This window comes from Meles meles, chromosome 14 (assembly GCF_922984935.1).
Source record: "Meles meles chromosome 14, mMelMel3.1 paternal haplotype, whole genome shotgun sequence".
NCBI classification, from domain to species: domain Eukaryota; kingdom Metazoa; phylum Chordata; class Mammalia; order Carnivora; family Mustelidae; genus Meles; species Meles meles.
In genome coordinates, this window is record NC_060079.1 from 54,209,140 (window position 1) to 54,218,504 (window position 9,365).

The window sequence follows — 9,365 nt, forward strand, 5'->3', positions numbered from 1 at the left end:
TGTGTCTCCCTCTCTCTCTCTCTGCCTGCCTCTCTGCCTATATGTGCATACTTGTGATTTCTCTCGCTGTCAAATAAATAAATAAAAATCTTTAAAAAAAAAAGGAAGAATAATGATGGTGTTTATTTATTTATTTTTAAAAATTTTATTTATTTATTTGACACAGAGAGAGAATGAGAGAGGGCACAAGCCGGGGGAGCAGCAGGCAGGTAGGCGAGGGAGAGGGAGAAGCAGGTTCCCCACTGAGTAAGGAGACCAATGTGGGGCTTGATCCCAGGACACTGAGATCATGACCTCAGCCAAAAGCAGCTGCTTAATCAACTCAGCCACCAAAGCACCCTTCGTGTTTGCTTTATTATAAATCTAATCAAACAATAGAGCTCTAGTGATGGAAGCAGTGTAGTGCTGGTCTCTAGTACATTGTGCATATGGTAGCCATTAACTACATATGACCATTTATATATAAATTAATTAAAACTAAATAAAACGAAAAGTTTAGTTTTTAGCCACAGTGCATTTTCAGTGTTCAAGAGCTACAGGTGGCTGTCACATTAGACAGCACAGATATAGAACATTTTCATTAGCACAGAAAGTTCTATTGAACAGTACAGTTCTAAAAACAGATATATGGGGGTGCCTGGGTGGCTCAGTGGGTTAAAGCCTCTGCCTTCGGCTCAGGTCATGATCCCAGGGTCTTGGGATTGAGTCCGGCATTGGGCTCTCTGCTCAGCGGGGATCCTGCTTCCTCCTGTCTCTTTCTCTCTGCCTGCCTCTCTGCCTACTTGTGATCTTCTCTCTGTCATATAAATAAATAAATAAATAAATAAATAAAATCTTAAAAAAAAAACCCCAAATAGATATATGATAATCCAGGATAGGATAAAGATGGCAATTCAAATAAATAGGTAAAAGTGGATTTTTTCAGGGCAACATTTAAATTTTTTTCTGGTTGGAAAAGTTTATTTAAAAAATAATAAAATAGGGGGGCCTGGGTGACTCAGTCGTTGAGCATCTGCCTTCAGTTCAGGTCATGATCCCAGGGTCCTGGGATTGAGCTCCGCATCAGGCTCCCTGCCCAGTGGGAAGCCTGCTTCTCCCTCTCCCACTCCCCCTGCTTGTGTTCCCTCTCTCTGTGTGTCTCTCTCTGTCAAATAAATAAAATAAAAAAAAAATACTCTGAAGCCGTAAAGAAAAACAAAACAAATAAGGGTACATCTAAACTTTTCTGTAAGAAGAATATAAAGAAAATAAAGGATAGATGACAACCAGCAGAATTTTGTAACCTAATTGACAAAAAGGGCTATTTAAAGAGCTCTTGAAGATTTATTTAAAAAAAAAAGGTAAATTGGGACATCTGGGTGGAGCAGCGGTTGGGTGTTCCTACTTTTGGTTTTGGCTGGGGTCATGATCTCAGGGTCTTATGATCGAGCCTGGTGTGGGGCTCCATGCACAATGCAGAGTCTGCTTGGGACTTTCTCTTCCTCCCTGTCCGCCCCTACTTTCTGCATGCTCACACTTGCACTCTCTCTCTCTCTCTAAAATAAATAAATAAATCTTAGAAGAAAATGGTAAATCTTCAGTAGGAAAATGAATATTTTCATTTAAATATTATTAAATATTAAATTAAATCTTATTTCAGAATATCATTTCAATATATCATTTCATTAAATATCATTTCAAAAAAGAAAGAATGCCATGAGCATTCGACTTATGAGTAGATGGTCAATTTCTCTGGTTAAAAAAACACAAAACAACATTGAGATATGCCTTTTTACCTGTCATACTGTCAAAGTTTAAGAAAGAATAAACACAAGACTTCCTTCATACTGTCAAAAGGAATAGAGATGGCTACCATGTGTTTGTTAAGAAATTTGGCAAGAATATAAAAATTTAAAACATGCTTACTTCTTGACTGAGCAATGTCACTTCACATAAAGATTAAGTTGTGTGTAAAAGATTAATTGCACTGATAAGAACAGATACTACACTTGATCTTAGCCAAAAGGCCGAGAAGCGCCGGGTGGCTCAGTGGGTTGAGCCTCTGCCTTCGGCTCAGGTCCTGATCTCAGGGTCCTGGGATGAAGCCCTGCATCGGGCTCTCTGCTCAGCAGGGAGCCTGCTTCCTCCTCTCTCTCCACCTGCTTCTCTGTCTACTTGTGATCTCTCTTTCTCTGTGTCAAATAAATAAAATCTTAAAAAAAAATAAAAGATTAATTGCAGAACTATTTATAATTCACTCCACATGGAAATAGTATGAATGCCTATTTGTAGGGGATTTGTTATGTTAATTATGACATATATGCACATACAAGGGTGCATCTCTGTGTACATACTTAAATCTGTGCATGCATAACAAAAAGACGGTAGCGCCATTAGTAGAATGAGGTAGCTTGGTATGTTCCAGTGTGGAGAAATACACTCAATGTACACTGAAGGAAAAACAAAGAATATTACTTCTAAGTAAATATTATACATTTTATAAATTTATAAAATAATTAAATAATTGACTTACAAAATTATTTATAAGCAAAACAAAGACTATGATGTAGAGTATTACCCAAATTTTGTTAAAATATGTTTTTCTATCTCAAACATGTGTATTTTTCATATGCTTAGAAATAAGCCTAGAAGACTTAAAACTATTTATATCACACTTTTAGAAATAAAAATATTCTTGTGGTGATATAAGAGAGTAGAGTTATAGATGTAAAGAAAAATTTGGGGGGCCCAAGAAAGAGGGGCTTAAAAGTTTTCAGAAAACAGGAATGCCTGGGTGGCTCGGTGGGTTAAGCCTTTGCCCTCAGCTCTGGTCATGATCTCAAGGTCCTGGGATCGAGCCCCACATCGGGCTCTCTGCTCAGTGGGGTGTTTACTTCTCCCTGCCTCTCTGCCTACTGTGATCTCTCTTCCTCTGTCAAATAAATAAATAAAATCTTTTAAAAAAAGTTTTTAGAAAATAATTTGTGCTGGTCAGGTTGAGATAAGTATTCTACAATGTGCAGAAAAAAATACTATGGAGGTCCCCATGGAGGTGAGATTAATTCTAACTTGGGGGAGGTAGAACAGGGGAAGGGGTCCCAGAGAATATCTGAGTTAGTTCTGAAAAGAATAGTATTTTATTGTTCCTCCTTTTTCACATCAAAGAAACAATGAGAGGATTTTCTGAAGCACTTAGCCCAATGCCTAGCACACTGAATGCTCAAGGAAAAAAGTGGGGCATTCTAGGTGGGTGGAGCAAAATCTGCAAGACAAGGTGTGAACATTATGGTTGTTTAGGGGAAATGTAACTGGGTGCCTGGCGCTAAGGATTGTTATGAATGGCTGGCAGCCAGGGAGGATGGAGAGGAGAGAGGACAGTGGGAGGGTTTTGAAAGATAGCGTGGGTCAGAGTATATAGGACACACTGTTGGCTAATGAGTTTAGACTATATCTTACCACCAAGCAATGGAGAGCTAGTCAAGGGTTTTGAAGAGTGATGAAGTAAGATCAGACATGTGTTCTAGAAGATAAGTTTGGTGGCAGGATGAAGGATGACTTAGAGAAGGAGGAGACTAGAAACTCTTCAGGGTGTCCTGTGTTTCCACTGGGCATGATATGATCCAGAACAAAGGTACAGATGACAATGGAGAACCTCTGAGGTAGTACCTGCAGAAGCTATAAATGCATTCCACCCACCTCACAGCATGTTTTGGCTACTTCCTGGACATTCATTTCACACCATCCTTCCCTGTCACGGGTTTTGTCTGTTGCGCTTCTGCCAGTTTTCTCTTTCAGGAGCTGCCTGCCAGCTATTAAGGCTAACATGGCTTTCTGAAATACCATAAAGTTTGGAAGCACTATTGAATTAAACATTAATTAATTAGTGAGGTTCCCCTCATAAGACAGATCCTTTTTAGCCAGAGAAAGCTAAATATCTAAATGTAGAGTATAAACATGACTATGGTTCACTGTAATTGTGAAGAGTATGAAACAATTTACTGTCCAACTTAGCATTGCCCTTCTCTTCTTAAATAAAGTAGAAGCGTACAGAAAGGGCACTGAAGGTTAAGTGACTCACCAGCTCCTTCTAGACAGCCCTGTTGGAGGAATCATTTGGAGACAGATTTCTCTTACTCCAAATTCCCTATGCTGTATTGTGGATTTTGTTGCTAAGGAATCCAGCTAGGATTGAATGTACCTTGGAGGAGAAATTGAAGATTTCCTGGGTGTTGGGTCATTTTCCTCTCTGGGAATCACCAGCTCTTTATCCCTTTACTAGGAAAGCACCATGGTATATGAGGGAAGCCAAGAGGTTTGAGACTCAGTCTGGGCCTTAAGAAGCTTACAGTTCAAATGACAAAACCAGACTTCAAATGGGGAACAGTTAACTCAGTGAGAAACTGTCAGAAGTGTCGCTATCCATATTGTTTGCATAGTACTAAAGGCATGCTATCATCAGAAAGAAGTCTCCAGTCTGCATTTGGTTCTCGGGCTACCTGAAAACGACTCTTGTCTCACAATGGATTGCTCAGTCAGTATGTCACGCTGACCCTGAGTTGCAACGGTTGAGTAAGAGAATTCCTTGTGTGATTCAAGTTGCATTAATCGTAAGGCATTTGGAAGATGGAAAGATTGACTCAGCCCGGAAGCCTCTGATGCGCAGGTGACACTGAAGGGTGGATGTGTCAGAGCAGGCAGGATCTGAGCAACTTTACATCTTCCTTTTTAGGTCCAGGAACTCAAATGCTGATACGCTATTCAGGTCCTTAACACAAAGCACAATTCTAAAGGGAGCAGGACATACCAACAGTATTTCTCAACACACGTATACAGCTGCTGAGCCACACAGAGGAGAAACAAGATGAGAAAGCCATGCCTCCCACCCTGGAAAAGCTTCTTGGATGGAAGTGGAGAAAGATTAGACTTAACACCTTTATATTTCCTGCATCTATTGGAAGATAACAACATCCTATCCATCTGGCCAAAGGTAGGCTGTTTTCTCCATCCGGGTGAAACAGGAGTGAAACTCATGGAATTTCAGTTAACCAGTCATTCAAGCCATGCTCTTGCTTACCCCTCTGAGTCTTCTTGAAAGGTCTTGAATCTAAGCCAACGGCATTGGGGCTCTTTACTTTGCTGACTTCAGTGACACTGGACTTCATGTCCTAAATTCTAAGAAGATTCATTTTTCTTCTTTTCAAAACTTAATCTTCCCCATATCCACCAAAGAGCTAGAATGTTACTTTACTGCAGTAATCGTTAAGTCTGAAGAATAATGGTTGAAATATTTATATATGTTTGAATGACTTACATTTTTTAAATGCACTCCAATGGGAAAAATACTTAAAAATTCATCTGCCTGCTTAATCTTTACATTTTAAAGAGATTCAGAATTACTATCATATTTCTACAGTTATGGTGATGAAGAAAACCATTATTATACTGATTTGTTTAATTTTTGTTCATAACGCAGCAGTACTACAATTCCGAGGTCATATTCATCGTCGTTCCTGCATGCCCTTCCCCTAGGCCATTTGTCCTTCCACTTTCTACCCTATCTCTGCTCAAGGCATTCAGTATCCTTCCTGTAATCAGCAAGAATCTGAACACTGGGAGCCTCTTTGGCTTCTCCCCTTCCTTTAGCTCTGTATCTAGTTACTGGTCAAATTATGTCTTGCCATGTTGCTTTTCCTGGGTCTGTTCTCTTCTATTACCTCAGTAATGAAATCTAGGTTTTAATTGCCTTTAATGGCTGTGCAAAATAAAGACTACATCTCCCAGTATTTCCTAATTGCTGGATGTGTTTCTGCATTTTTGACCTGACAAATGAGATACAAGCAGCAATGCTGCACAGCAACTTCTAGAAAGCTTTTTAAAAGATAATATGTGTGCTGTTTGTCATATTATTTTTGGTCTTTGTACTCCCTGGCTGGAACTCAAGCAGCCATTTTGAAACTTGAGGCATCATGTGATGTGATGAGCACTGGGTGTTGTACACAACTGATCAATTATTGAATACTACATCGGAAACTAATGATGAACTATATGGTGGCTAATTGAATTTAAATTAAAAAAAAATGAGGCAACGATGCTGAAGATAGTGGAGCAGCAAAGATAGCTGAGCAGTGGCCTGCCGGTGTGGAGCTCTCCTCCCAGCTCTGGACCAGGTAACTCTGAATTTCTTCATGTGAGAGAAAAATAAATTTCTATAAAGGCCACTCTTTTGGGTTCTCTCTTACATGGGTCAAATCTAAGCCTGATTAATACACGTATGCGGCTCTCTCTTTCTTGCCATTCTTGTTATCACTATCAATCTCAGAAGAGACTAAGAAACATAGCGTAAGCCATAGAGTGGAAGGCTTAGCAGCCCAGGCTCTGGAATAACTCTTGTCTGATTCTTTGCTCTCTATCTAGCTATCTCTCTGCCTCAGTGTCTTCATTGTTAAATGGGGACCACAGAAGTCTATTGACAGGAATGAATGAGATAATGCCTATGAAAAACTCATCTGGAGAGAGTCCAGGGACAAGTGCTCCATAAAGGATAGCCTCCCTTGGTATTATCATATTGTATAATTTGATCTAAGAGAGAGATCTTAGAACAAATGCCACTGGATGTGAGAGACTGATAAAATAATTTACTAAACAGTAACCTGCCAGTCATACTCTTCTCAGCTAAGTCATTTTTATATTTATACCAAAATTTTCTATTTGGCATATTTATTTTTACATTTAAACTCAAGGTGCCCAAATTTACAGGCCATATTAAATCACAGGCTTGCAGCAATTAGGCTGCACATATAAATGTGCCATATTTCTCGAAATATTTTTTTGGCATCATCTTTTATTCTGTCTTCTTTGGCACGGGTGTCCCTTGTGCCCAGGTTTTCTGGTTTCTTCTATAATATTTACCACACCTGGAAGATTATTCTGCTTTTTGCCCTAGGTTTTCTTTATACAAACAGAAGGCTGTGAAACAGAATGTTTTCCAGCCAATCTCAGCAACCCTTTATTTCTGGATTAAAATTCAGACATTCAGTTAAGCACATCTGCCAAATCATACTCCATTTTTTTTCTCTTCAAATATCCTTTAAAAATAAAATTTAAAAACATTGATTAAATACATTTATCCCAGTAGTGTTCATGACCTGGCTGAAATCTGCAACGTTCTTTAGTTATTCTTTACAACCTAATATGTTTTACTTTAAAATCAGCTTTCAGGGCACTTGAATGACTCAGTCAGTTAAGCATCCCACTCTTGATTTCAGCTCAGGTCACGATCTCAAGTCCTGGGGTCCAGCCCCACACTGGACTCCATGCTCAGTGGGGAGTCTGCTTGGGATTCTCTCTCTCCTTCTCCCTCTGTGGCTCCCCACCCCCTGCACTCTCTTTTACTCTCTCTAAAATAAATGTACTAAAAACAGCTTTTGCTCAGAATACAATTATTGATGTCCACTCTGCCACTGTAGTCCAACAACCATAGCAGATTTCCTGTTAACTCTAGTCCATGTGCTCTTCTCGCTGCCTTTCCTGGGTCACTTCCTAAATCCTCCTACAGATCACTGCCCAGAGCTCGATCAAGTTACTGTCTTGCTCAATAGCTTTGGTTCACATAACTGTTTTCTCCTTAGCTGTCTCTCTGTTATATTTTCTGTGCTTCCAGACAAATGCCACCAGCTCCATGAAACCTGACACCTCCAGCCAAATGTAATATTTCTATTCTTCTGCCTTCCCTTATCAAAAGGGAAAAATTCCTCCAAAGCATATGTTTTATAGAATTATTATGTTTCACCTCAAATTATCCAACTTTTTTTTTTTTTTTTAAATTTTATTCATTGATTTGACAGAGAGAGATCACAAGTAGGCAGAGAGGCAGGCAGAGAGAGGGGGGGAAGCAGGCTCCCTGCCAAGCAGAGAGCCCGATGCGGGACTCGATCCCAGGACCCCGAGATCATGACCTGAGCCAAAGGCAGCGGCCTAACCCACTGAGCCACCCAGGTGCCCCTCCAACTTTCTTATTCATGACTGACATAACTGGATATGAGCGAGCTAGACTCCCCTTGGCTTCTGCCATGTTGAGTGTTTCTTTTCCTAAATGTCATAAGGAGGGTGGTAGGGGAACAGGTTAGAAATCTATGACGCAAAAATGTGAGCAGAGGTGAATACGTGAATAGCAAAATTGGAGAAGTCAGAGAAAAAAATTAAAATTGGAGTTGAGCCAAAGTTTAAATCATGTTGGATTAATGACCAAGCGAGTCAGAAACAAGCAAAGCTGAAGGAAATTGATAATGGGTCTTGGGAAATCACTTTGATTTCTAGCCAAAGTTCATGGCTGTCAGGACCAGTGGAAGGTAGATGATGGATTGCTGGATAGGAGACGTGAGGGTAAAATCTAACAGGACCAATTAGCTCTGTATCTTGAAATGGCCTTAAAAAGTATTTTGCCATTTTTTTAAAGGCAGGGTGGGTGGTGGTGTGACATTATTAGAAGAAGAGGCAGATGGTGTCACTAATTTGGGTTGTCTCCCAAATGATGCCTCTTGGCTCTGTTCCTTGGATTGTGGATCACATTCTGTATTGTGTTGGGTGGCCAAAGCCTCTTCAGGCAACAGCAAGGTAGAAGTGGGCTTAGTGGTGAGCTAGAAGTGAAAACCCTTGTTGCTATGGAATTGTGGAAGTATGCAGATTTAGCAACACGAAGGTGGGATTTGAGCTAAGTCCATTGTTAGTACTTCTGCACACTGCAATTTCTGCATATCCCGGCAGAGTTAATGCTGTGTATTAAATTGGGGGATTTTCATGGGCCACTTGTGGGTTTGTACTGAAGGCAAGGCTGAAGGCCCTGTCATGATTTTTGTGAGTGAACACTTTACCTCCTGAGAGCTGTGTTTTTTTTGTAAGTGTTATAGTCTCCTAGTGCTCCCCTATTATAATGGTACTGTATATGTCTATGTGTGTATGTGTATAACTCTTTCAACAGAGAAGTCAAAGCAATTTGGACTCTTTCTTTCTTATCACTCACTGAAACTCTTCTGATAGTCTCCTTTCTTAGTTCTTTCTTATCACTCACTGAAACTCTTCTGATAGTCTCCAATTGATATGCTTCTAGCTCTAGCCTTATATCCTGTAGTGCTTCATTTGTACTTCTAGGAAATCTTTGTGAAACACAAAGCTAATGGTTTTTCATTGCCTAAAATAATTTGGCCACATATCTAAAGGTGACATTCACCTACATGCCCTAAAAAATGCAGTCTTTTATTGTGTAGACATGGCCCTTCACATCATGGCTTTTCAGTATATCTCCTGCTTTATACTACTGCTGTCCTTTGCTTTCCTCATGTCTCTGCATGCAGTTTACTCATACTCCAGATTGTTTCTTATCTGTGTGC

General features: G+C 39.9%; 1 pseudogene; it reads right to left on the reverse strand.

Moving 5' to 3' along the window:
* Positions 1 to 1,852: 1,852 nt before the first annotated feature.
* On the reverse strand, positions 1,853 to 2,018 carry LOC123925412 (annotated as a pseudogene).
* Between the last annotated feature and the right edge of the window lie 7,347 nt (positions 2,019 to 9,365).